Genomic DNA, 11,165 nt, shown 5'->3' with positions numbered 1-11,165 from the left:
TATATATATATATATATATATAATATATATATATATATATATTATATGTATATATATGTATGTATAAAATAATCGTAAGATAAATATGGTTTAAATTGATGCGTCTCTCTTATCCTATGGCAACAAGAGAAAGAGGTACACAAATTTAAAAGTGATACCATTAGCCACATGGAATTAGAACACATATATGTGAATATGTTTATATTTACATTATTACATTAAAGTGTGAAAGATTTTTGAAAAGTGATTTGAACTTTTACACTTTATTAAAAATCTCCGCAATATATAAAATTATTTAATTTTAACTAATCAAACATTACACGTGCGAGGCACGTGTGACTAAATTATTATATACACACACACACACACATATATACACACGCGCGCATACATATACACACACACACACACACATATATATATATATTATGTCGATTTGATTTGGGTTAGGTTAGACTTTTTTTTGGTTAACACCAAACCAAACCAAGAATGGTCATTTTTTTTTCAAACACCAAACCAACCAAACCAAACCATAAGTCGGTTTTTTTTCTCGATTTGGTTTAGTTCTTCTGTTTGGTTTGACTTGACGGTTTGGTCTGTACACCCGTAGCAATGGTACTTGATACTAAGTTTGTGATGAACACTGAACATGAAATTGAGTAAGCTTAAGGAGAACTGTTACCTTGAGATTGATCTGAGTTGGCGGAGAGGTGGTGAGGATACTTGGTACACATGTATGCTTCTGCTTCCCAAGTAGCTCTCTCTACGGACTGATTTCGCCAAAGAACTTTAACTAGAGGGACTTCTTTGTTCCTTAGTCTACGAGTCTGATAGTTTAGGATTTCAACTAAGATCTCTTCATAAGAGAGGCTATTCTGAACATCGAGGCTCTGAATAGGGACTACAGCAGCTGGGTCACCTATACATGTAATAACCCACATGTTTCTAAGCTAGGAAGTGAATAAGTATTCCTACGTATGAAATCTCCTATCCTGTGATTCATACTTGAGTACATGACTTACAATGAATATCCTAGTGATAGGATAGCTTATGATGCATTAAGCATGTTCATATGAGTCACTTAAGGTAATACAAGCTAAGAGTTTTTGAATCCATCAAGTTTTAGTGTTTGATTTTGCAAGGGTCATCTTTTAATGAGTATAACTCGATGTTATTTTGGTATTTTGGCTTATTTAGACCTTCCAAATTGTAGATAATCGAATTATCTTTCCAACGATACCAATTTCGCCTTAATCCAATACCCGAGCAAAAAGTTATGCCCATTTTCGTGAAAGACAGTAAGGATAGGCGATTGGTTAGGGGCCGCCTAACCAAACATAGGCGATTGGTTAAGCGCCACCCAACCTAGGTTAGGCAATCACTTGGGTGCCACCTAAGTCAGTTCCAAGTGTCAAAAACACTATGTTTTGAGTTATTTTAAGGGTAATTAAGTCTTTTAACACTCCTTACACGTCCCTAAATTAACACTACAAAATATATAGCTTCTAAACATATTACAACCCTATTAACATCTCAAAGATCAACATCCAAGAGCACTAAAATAGAAAAACAACTAGGGTTGCATAATTAAGCTTGAAGATCCAATTTCAAGGAAATTCATCCGTCAATCATCAAGAATCTTCCTTCTAAGGTATGCGTGAGTTGATTTATGGACTCCTTTCATCCATGAAGCTCAAGAACCATCTTCTAAATTATGTATTATGATGTTTATGTTGTTGGTGGTTGATGTTCATGTGGTTGGAGTTTGATGATGCCTAAGATGGGATCTTTGTTTGTTTTATGCGAGGATATGGTGGTATTTAATGTATAAAAATATGAAATTGGTGGTTAAATGTTTGAAATCTTAATGAATTCACCTATGCCTAAGATGTGTATGCAAGGTGTTTGTGAAAATACCTAAGGGAATAGAAATCATGCTTTTATGACATAATAAGCCCTAAACGACTGTTCCATGTTCTAAGTTTATGTTCAATGTGATCCCCATGCTATTGTTTTGAATTGAAGATGTTTTATGAGATGCTCATGATATTGTTGTAATATGGAATGACCATGTTATTGAAGCCGTGCAAGTATATACATGTTGTGTGCATTTCCGATCATGTAATAGTTTGTTGAGAAACATTTTTATAATGAAATCCTTACTTATAATATTGTGAATTATGGACTCTACTCTTATTATCAAGTCAGTCATGTGTGTCAGTTTTCTTCCATCGAGTCCTGGGGGTACTTGTACCCGAAAACTATAGTTGTGTGACTAGAGCTAGTGTCATGTTTCAAGACATCCTCATTCAAGCTATGTTCCATAGATTGCAGTTAGTCAAGTGACTCAGGAAAGACTCAGAAATCTCATGAAAACTCAGTACTCAGTAAGATCTACAATCTCATAACTTAGCTAGATATCAGATGTTAGTAGTGTTCCATTAGTCCATGGAACTCAGTAAACTCAGAATCAGTTCAGTCCAGTTAATATTTTCAGTGTCTTTCAGTGGGGAGTTGGAACTAGCACCGTGCGAGTATGGGGATGACGGTTTCCCCGTTAGAGAGGTAGAACCGTTAGCAACAATCTCTGTACTCCAGAACTACGTAGCCAGCACAGGACAGGAGTCACCCATCAGATTAAGGCTAAACTTGACTATTGTATTGCCTTAGGCTTGATTTCCTATTTAGGGTCACCCGTTAGAGAGTCTTGACCATAGCAAAGGTCTCTTCCCGTGGCATGGTATTGACACCCTTCTAATCAGGGCAAAGATTGGACCCCACCAGTATAGTAGTGGCGTTTGATGGTTAGGTTACTACCTCTCAAAATCACAGTACAGTTACAGCTTTAGTATCAGTCTTCAGAGAAGAAATCAGGAATCAGGACTGCCAGATACTGTCATCAATCTTAGTAAGGAACTCAGATAATTCCAATGATTCCTGGACCATCTCATTAGATAGGCTTGGTCCCATATTCAGATGCTTATTATTATATCTAGAGGTCACCCGACAAATAGGCTTGATCTCAATCTTAGATTCGGTCGAGTATTCTCATTATCAGTTTCAGAGATCATTCGTCAGCTTGGACTGATCTCAGACTTAGATGTTCAGATACAGTTTGGAACTCAGATAGTTTTCTCCAAAATTAAGACTGTTAGTTACAGTCATCCATGTTATCAGTCATTCAGTATCTCAGTATCACGAAACTCATGTTGTCAGAGTTCAAACTCAAGTAGTCAGTATCTCCACGAGTTCTATAGCAGTTATGTATGTATTCTCACATTCATATTAGTCAGTATGTTCATGAATATAAACCCCATGCATTTAGCCTACCCCTACGTATGCTCAGTACTTTAGCTGTACTGATGCATTTGCACTATGATGCTTTCTTTTTATTACACCATAGGTTCTTAGGTACAGATTCCAGATCAGCAGTAGTAGTTCAGTAAGCAGTGAGTCCTCATCTTTCAAGGACATGATCGTTACATATATTATTCCAGTATTTTGGTTTATTTTCAGTTTAGGGAGTTAGTTGGAGACATGTTCCTTCAACTCCTTATTCAGACAGTTTAGAGGCTTTCAGATGATTATAGAGTTTTTAGATTTAGACATTAGTATTTTCAATTTTGTTTTAGTACTGTGATACCACCTTATTTCAGATATCTTATTATTCAAGATTGAACCTTACGCCCTCTTTGTTCATGTTTTTGCATTTTATATGAATATTATGTAGTTACAGGTACAGATATCAGTCATGGGTTAGCTTGTGGTCCTTCGGGGTCATGATCACCATGTAGCATTGCGGTTCAGAAAATTGGGGTGTTACAAACTTGGTATCAGAGCCTAAGGTTCAATAGAGTCCTAGGAAGTCTGAAATCTGTATCTAGTAGAGTCTTGTACATGGGTGTGTTGCGCGCCACATTTTTGTACATGAGGCTATAAGATGTTTTAGGAACAGTATCCCTTCTTTCAGTACTCATATTGTGCTAGTGAGGAAAAGCTCAAGTTGAACTCTCAGTTTAATCCTTGTTCCTCTTCTGTTTGCAGAATATGCCTCCTAAGAAGAGAACAGGGAATCAGTCAGCCCCGCAGCCCGTAGATCCTTTGAATGAGAATGTGTCATATACATAATTTTGGGTAGTTTTTTAAGTGCTAGCCCAGGCTGTGACCACTAGTGTTCAGGGCAACCGCCAGACTACAGCCCCACCCCAGCAAGATGGGGATTCAGCTGTAGCCAGAATCAGAAATTTTATGAGAATGAACCCTCCAGAATTCTTTGGGTTAGTAACTGGTGAGGACCCACTGCTGTATCTATAAGAGGTAAAGAAGATCACCCAAATCATGCATGTGTCAGAGGAGGAGAGAGTGGAATTAGCGTTTTATAGGCTAAAAGATATTGCTCATGATTGGGTGGTATTGTGGAAGAAGAGTAGAGGGGAAGATACAACTTCCATGACTTGGAAGATATTTCAGGATTTCTTCCTAGATAAGTTTTTCCCATTAGAGATGAGAGAATCTAAGGTAGAAGAGTTTATGAACCTGAGACAAGGTTCCATGACAATGAAGGAGTATTGTCTTAAGTTCAACTAGTTATCTAAGTATGCTCCTGACTTGATAGCTGACCCCAGAGCGAGTATGAGTAAGTTTGTGACTGGTGTGTCCGAGTTGGTATTGAAAGAGTGTAGAACAGCTATGCTCAATAAGGACATAGACCTTGCTAGATTAATGATGCATGCTCAGTAGATAGAGGCAGATAAGTCTAAAGAGACGGAGAGATCTAATAAGAGATTCAGAGCAGGTAGTTACAGCTTTTCTCTGGCTGGGTCACAGGGTGGTAATCATTATCACCATAGTCAAAAAAAATTCAGCCCCTGTTCTATCTTCAGCTAGTGTGCCCACACATAACTTTGGATATGTTAGTCATGGTGGGGCGCCAGGCTCCAAAGCCTAGAGTAGTGTTAGAAGTGAGCGTACTTATCCGCTTTGTGGAGTGTGTGGCAAGAATCATCTAGGTGCATGCAGAGATAATAGTTAGGTATGTTTTGGGTGCGGTAAGCCAGGCCATAGAGTGCGGGAGTGTAGAGTGTTAGCTCAGAAAGGTAGATATTCGCGTGAGCAGGCCGCAAATCCCAGTACCAATAGTGGTCAGCATCAGAATCGACTCTATTTACTCTAGACTCACCATGATCCAGAAAGTTTCCCCAACCTAGATTCGGTACATTACATGTTTTTCATGATCATTGTATGCATTGTTAGATATGTTACGCTCATTGGAGCTTATGTTTCCACATGAATTAGTCAGTAACATTAGTAGGTCTAGTTCAGTTCATGCATCATACATTAGTCTCAGCTCTCCAATGTTTATTTATAATCTAGTTCGTAGATGCCCTGTGCATCACCCCAGTATCTCAGCAAGGTAAACATTCCTAGAGGGACATAGTGTCCCAAGGGGGAGATACCCCACCCTTTTCTTGATGTTTTTATTTTCTTGTTATAAATTAGTTATCAAGTGACATGGCATAATCAGTCATGCTTTCAAGATTCAGCTCAGTCAGATATTCAGGCATTAGATATACGTGTTCAGTAGAGAAAGTACTATTTATCAGTAATATCACTAATACATTTACATATCATGTCAGTCATGTAATCATGCATCAGATATGCATGGATTCAGTCTTTCAGTTATGCATCAGAAATGCATTCTCATTTTAAGAAAACTCACTTTATTAGAGTCCTCAGTCTTATATTCATGAATCAGCTTCCCAAGCATCAGATATGCATGTTCAGTATATTGTGCTCCACTTTCAGTCATGTCAGTCATGAGTCCATGTTTCAGTAGTGTATGTCTTGTACGTACTTCATCTTATCATCTCTCCCACCTCAGTTAATTCTCATTCAAGGACGAATGTTCCCAAGGGGGTGATATTGCAATACCCCGCATGTTTCTAAGTTAGGAAGTGAATAAGTATTCCTACGTATGAAATCTCCTATCCTGTGATTCATACTTGAGTACATGACTTACAATGAATATCCTAGTGATAGGATGGCTTATGATGCATTAAGCATGCTCATATGAGTCACTTAAGGTAATACAAGCTAAAAGTTTTTGAATCCATCATGTTTTAGTGTTCGATTTTGCAAGGGTCGTCTTTGAATGAGTATAACTTGATGTTAATGCAGTATGTTAGCTAATTTATACCCACCAAATTGTAGAGAATCGAATTAGCTTTCCAACGATACCAATTTCGGCTTAATCCAATACCCGAGCAAAAAGTTATGCCCATTTTCATGAGGGACAATAAGGATAGGTGATTGGTTAGGCGCCGCCCAACCAAACATAAGCGATTGGTTAGGCGCCGCCCAACCTAGCTTAGGCAATCACTTGGGCACCACTTAAGTCAGTTCCAAGTGTCAAAAACACTATGTTTTGAGTTATTTTAAGGGGTAATTCAATCTTTTAACACTCCTTAAACGTCCCTAAACTTAACCCTATGAAATATATAGCTTCTAAACATATTACAACCCAATTAACATCTCAAATCTCAACATCCAAGAGTACTAAAAGAGAAAAACAACTAGGGTTGCATAATTAAGCTTGAAGATCCAATTTCAAGAAAATTCCTCCGTCAATCATCAAGAATCTTTCTTCTAAGGTATGCGTGAGTTGATTTATGAACTCCTTTCGTCCATAAAGCTCAAGAACCATCTTCTAAATTATGTATTATGATGTTTATGTTGTTGGTGGTTGATGTTCATCTGGTTGGATTTTGATGATGACTAAGATGGGATCTTTTTATGTTTTATGTGAGGATATGGTGGTATTTAATGTATAAACATGTGAAATTGGTTGTTGAATGTTTGAAATCTTGATGAATCCACCTATGCCTAAGATGTGCATGCAAGGTGTTTGTGAAAATACCTAAGGGAATAGAAATCATGCTTTTATGACATAATAAGCCCTACATGACTGTTCCATGTTCTAAGCTTATGTTCAATGTGATCCCCATGCTATTGTCTTGAATTGAAGATGTTGTATGAGATGCTCATGATATTGTTGTGATATGGAATGACCATGTTATGTAAGTCGTGCAAGTATATACATGTTGTGTGCATTTTCGTTCATGTGATAGTTTGTTGAGAATCATTCTTATTATGAAATCCTTACTTATAATATTGTGAATTATGGACTCTACTCTTATGATCAAGTCAGTCATGTGTGTCAGTTTCCTTCCATCGAGTCCTGGAGGTAATTGTACCCAAAGACTATAGCTATGTGCCTAGATCTAGTGTCATGTTTTAAGACATCCTCAGTCAAGCTATGTTCCATAGATTACAGTTAGTCATGTGACTCAGGAAAGACTCAGAAATCTCATGAAAACTTAGTACTTAGTAAGATCTGCAATCTCATGACTTAGCTAGATATCAGATGTTAGTAGTGTTCCGTCAGTCCAAGGAACTCAGTAAACTCAAAATCAGTTCAGTTCAGTTAGTTAGTTCAGCTCAGTTAATCTGTTCAGTGTCTTTCAGTTGGGAGTTAGAACTAGCACCGAGCGAGTATGGGGATGACGGTTTCCCCGTTAGAGAGGTAGAATCGTTATTAGTAATCTCTATACTCCAGAACTGCGTAGCCAGCGTAGGACAGAAGTCACCCATCAGATTAAGGCTAAAGTTGACTATTATATTGCCTTAGGCTTGATTTTCTATTCAGGGTCACCCGTTAGAGAGGCTTGACCATAGCAGAAGTCTCCACCCGTGGCATGGTATTGACACCCTTCCAATCAAGGCAAAGATTGGACCCCACTAGTACAGTTGTGGGGCATGTCAATTAGGTTACTACCTCCCACAGTCACAGTACAGTTATAGTTTTAGTATCAATCTTCAGAGTAGAAATCAAGAATCAGGACTGTCAGATACAGTCATCAATCTCAGTAAGGAACTCAGATAGTTCTAATGATTACTAGACCATCCCGTCAGATAGTTTTGGTCACATATTTAGATGCTTATTATTATATCTAGAGGTCACCCGGCAGGCAGGCTTGATCTCAATCTCAGATTCAGTCGAGTATTCTCATTATCAGTTTTAGAGATCACTCGTTAGCTAGGACTGATCTCAGACTTAGATGTTCAGATACAGTTTGGAACTCAGATAGTTTCCCCCAAAATTAGGACTGTTAGATACAGTCATCCATGTCATCAGTCATTCAGTATCTCAGTATCACGAAACTCATGTTGTCAGAGTTCAAACTCAAGTAGTCACTATCTCCACGAGTTCTATAGCAGTTACGTATGTATGTATGTATGTATTCTCACGTTCATATTAGTCAGCATGTTCATGCATATAAACCCCATGCATTTAGCCTACCCCCGCGTATAATCAGTACTTTAGTTGTACTGACGGATTTGCGCTATGGTGCTTTCTTTTTATTACACCTTAGGTTCTTAGGTGCAGATTCCAGATCAGCAGTATCAGTTCAGTAAGCAGTGAGTCCTCATATTTCAAGGACATGATCGTTACATTTATTATTCCAGTATTTCAGTTGATTTTCAGTTTAGGGAGTTAGTTGGAGACATGTTCCTTCAACTCCTTATTCAGACAGTTTAGAGGCTTTCAGACGATTATAGAGTTTTCAGATTTAGACTTTAGTATTTTCAGTTTTGTTTTGGTACTGTGATACCACCTTATTTCAGATATCTTATTATTCAAGATTGAACCATACACCCTCTTTGTTCATGTTTCTGCATTTTATATGAATATTATACAGTACAGGTACAGATATCAGTCATGGGTTAGCTTGTGGTCCTTCGGGGTCCTGAGCACGGTGTAGCATTCCGATTCAAAAAATTAGGGTGTTAAAATACATTTCTTGAGCAATGAAACATGGAAGACTAGATGAAATGAGGCTAGATCTGAAGGCAACTCGAGCTCATAAGCCACTTTGCCAAAGCGACTGAGAATTTTGAAGGGATCAACTTATTGGGGACTGAGCTTTCCCTTCTTGCCAAATCTCTTCACTCTCTTTCATAGTATACATCTTTAGATAGACATGATTACCAATCTCAAACTCGAGATCCTTTCTACGAATATCTGCATAAGACTTCTGTCATCTATGAGCAGCCCGGAGTCTTTCTCTAATCAACTGGACTTTCTCTAGGGCGTCGACTACCAAGTCAAGCCTTATGACTGAGACCTCACTAACTTCAAACCAATTAATTGGAGATCTACACCTCCTACCATAGAGATCTTCGAATGGAGCCATTTTAATACTGGAATGATAGCTGTTTTTGTATGCAAATTCAATCAAAGGAAAGTGGTCATCTCAACTACCCTTGAAATCAATTATACACACCCTTAGTATATCTTATAGAGACTGAATGGTCCTTTCTTCTTGGCCATCTGTCTATGGATGAAAGGTTTTACTGAGATGGACTTGGGTACTAAGACCCTTTTGGAATGCTTTCTAGAAATAAGAGGTAAATTGGGTACCTCTGTATGAGATAATAGATAGTCGAACACCATGCAATCTGACCAACTCCCTGATGTAGAGTTTGGAATAATCCTCAGCTGAATAAGAGGTATGAATTGGAAGAAAATAGGCTGATTTGGTCATTCTATCTACAATGACCCAGAATGAATCATGCTGATGACGAGTTCGAGGCAAACCTATCACGAAGTCCATGTTCACTTCTTCCCACTTCCAAGTAGGAATAATGAACTCCTTCATAGGAACACTAGGCTTCTGATGCTCTATCTTAACCTGCTGACATATAGAGAACTTATCTATAAATTTTGCAATATCTCTCTTCATCCCACTCCACCAATAGATCTCCTGCAAGTCACGGTATATCTTAGTGGCCCCTGGATGAATAGAGTAGCGCGTACTATGCGCTTCTACAAGAATTCGCTGCCTTAAGTCATCTAAACCTGGAACACAGAGATGACCCTGAAAACATAAAACACCATCTCCCCCTTGGGAGAAAACCTCTACTTTCTAATCTTAGACTGGATCTTTCAACATGACAAGACTGGGATCTCTGTCTTTCTTTTCTTTCACCTCGGAAACTAGAGACGATTCTGAACTAATTTGAACCCATATATCACCCTCCTCTATATCGACTAATCGAATACCTAGTCTTGTAAGATGATCGACTTTCTGAGCTAACTTCTTCTTACTTTCCTCAACATGAGTAACACTACCCATAGACAGTCTACTGAGAGCGTCGGCCACTATATTGGCTTTGCCCAGCTGATAAAGGACACTTATTTCATAATCTTTTAAGAGCTTTAACCACCTTTTCTAACGAAGATTGAGATCTTTTTTAGAAAAGACATACTGAAGGCTCTTATGAATCTGTGAAGATATCTACATGGACATCGTATAGATAATGCCTCCAAATCTTTAAGGCAAATACTACGACTGCTAAGTCGAGATTAAGAGTAGGATAATTCTTTTCATGGGGTTTAAGCTGTCTAGAGGCGTAGGCTATGACCTTACCATGCTGCATAAGGACACAACCCAAACCTACTCTGGATGCATCACAATACACCACGAACCCATCTAAACCATCTAGAAGAGCTAATACTGGAGCTAAGGTGAGTCGAGTCTTTAGCTCCTTAAAATTCTTCTCGCAAGGATCTGACCACTGAAACTTGACCATCTTTTGAGTCAATCTGGACATAGGATATGTAATAGAAGAAAATCCCTCAAAAAACTGCCTGTAATAGCCAGCCAAACCCAAGAAACTCATGATATCTGATGGAGAGACAGGGAGAGGCCAGTTTCTTATTGCTTCGGTCTTTTGAGGATATACTCTAATGCCATCACTAGAAACGATATGACCGAGGAATGCTACTGACCTTAGCCAAAATTTGCACTTACTAAATTTGGCAAATAGATGATGATCTCTTAGAGTCTGAAGTATTATTTTGAGATGGTCTGCATGATCTCACTCACTGTGGGAATAGACCACAATATCATTTATGATAACTATGACGAACATGTCCAAGTACTGCTTGAACACGTGGTTCATCAAGTCTATGAAAGCGGCTAGGGAATTGGTAAGACCAAAGGACATAAATAAGAATTTAAAGTGACCATACCGAGTACAGAAAGCTATTTTCGAAATATCATATTCTTTGACTGCTGAGACTGGAATCTACTGATACTCTT

This window comes from Capsicum annuum, unplaced genomic scaffold (genome assembly GCF_002878395.1).
Source record: "Capsicum annuum cultivar UCD-10X-F1 unplaced genomic scaffold, UCD10Xv1.1 ctg3069, whole genome shotgun sequence".
In the NCBI taxonomy this organism is placed as follows: Eukaryota; Viridiplantae; Streptophyta; class Magnoliopsida; order Solanales; family Solanaceae; genus Capsicum; species Capsicum annuum.
Note: the sequence above shows the minus strand (reverse complement) of the source record.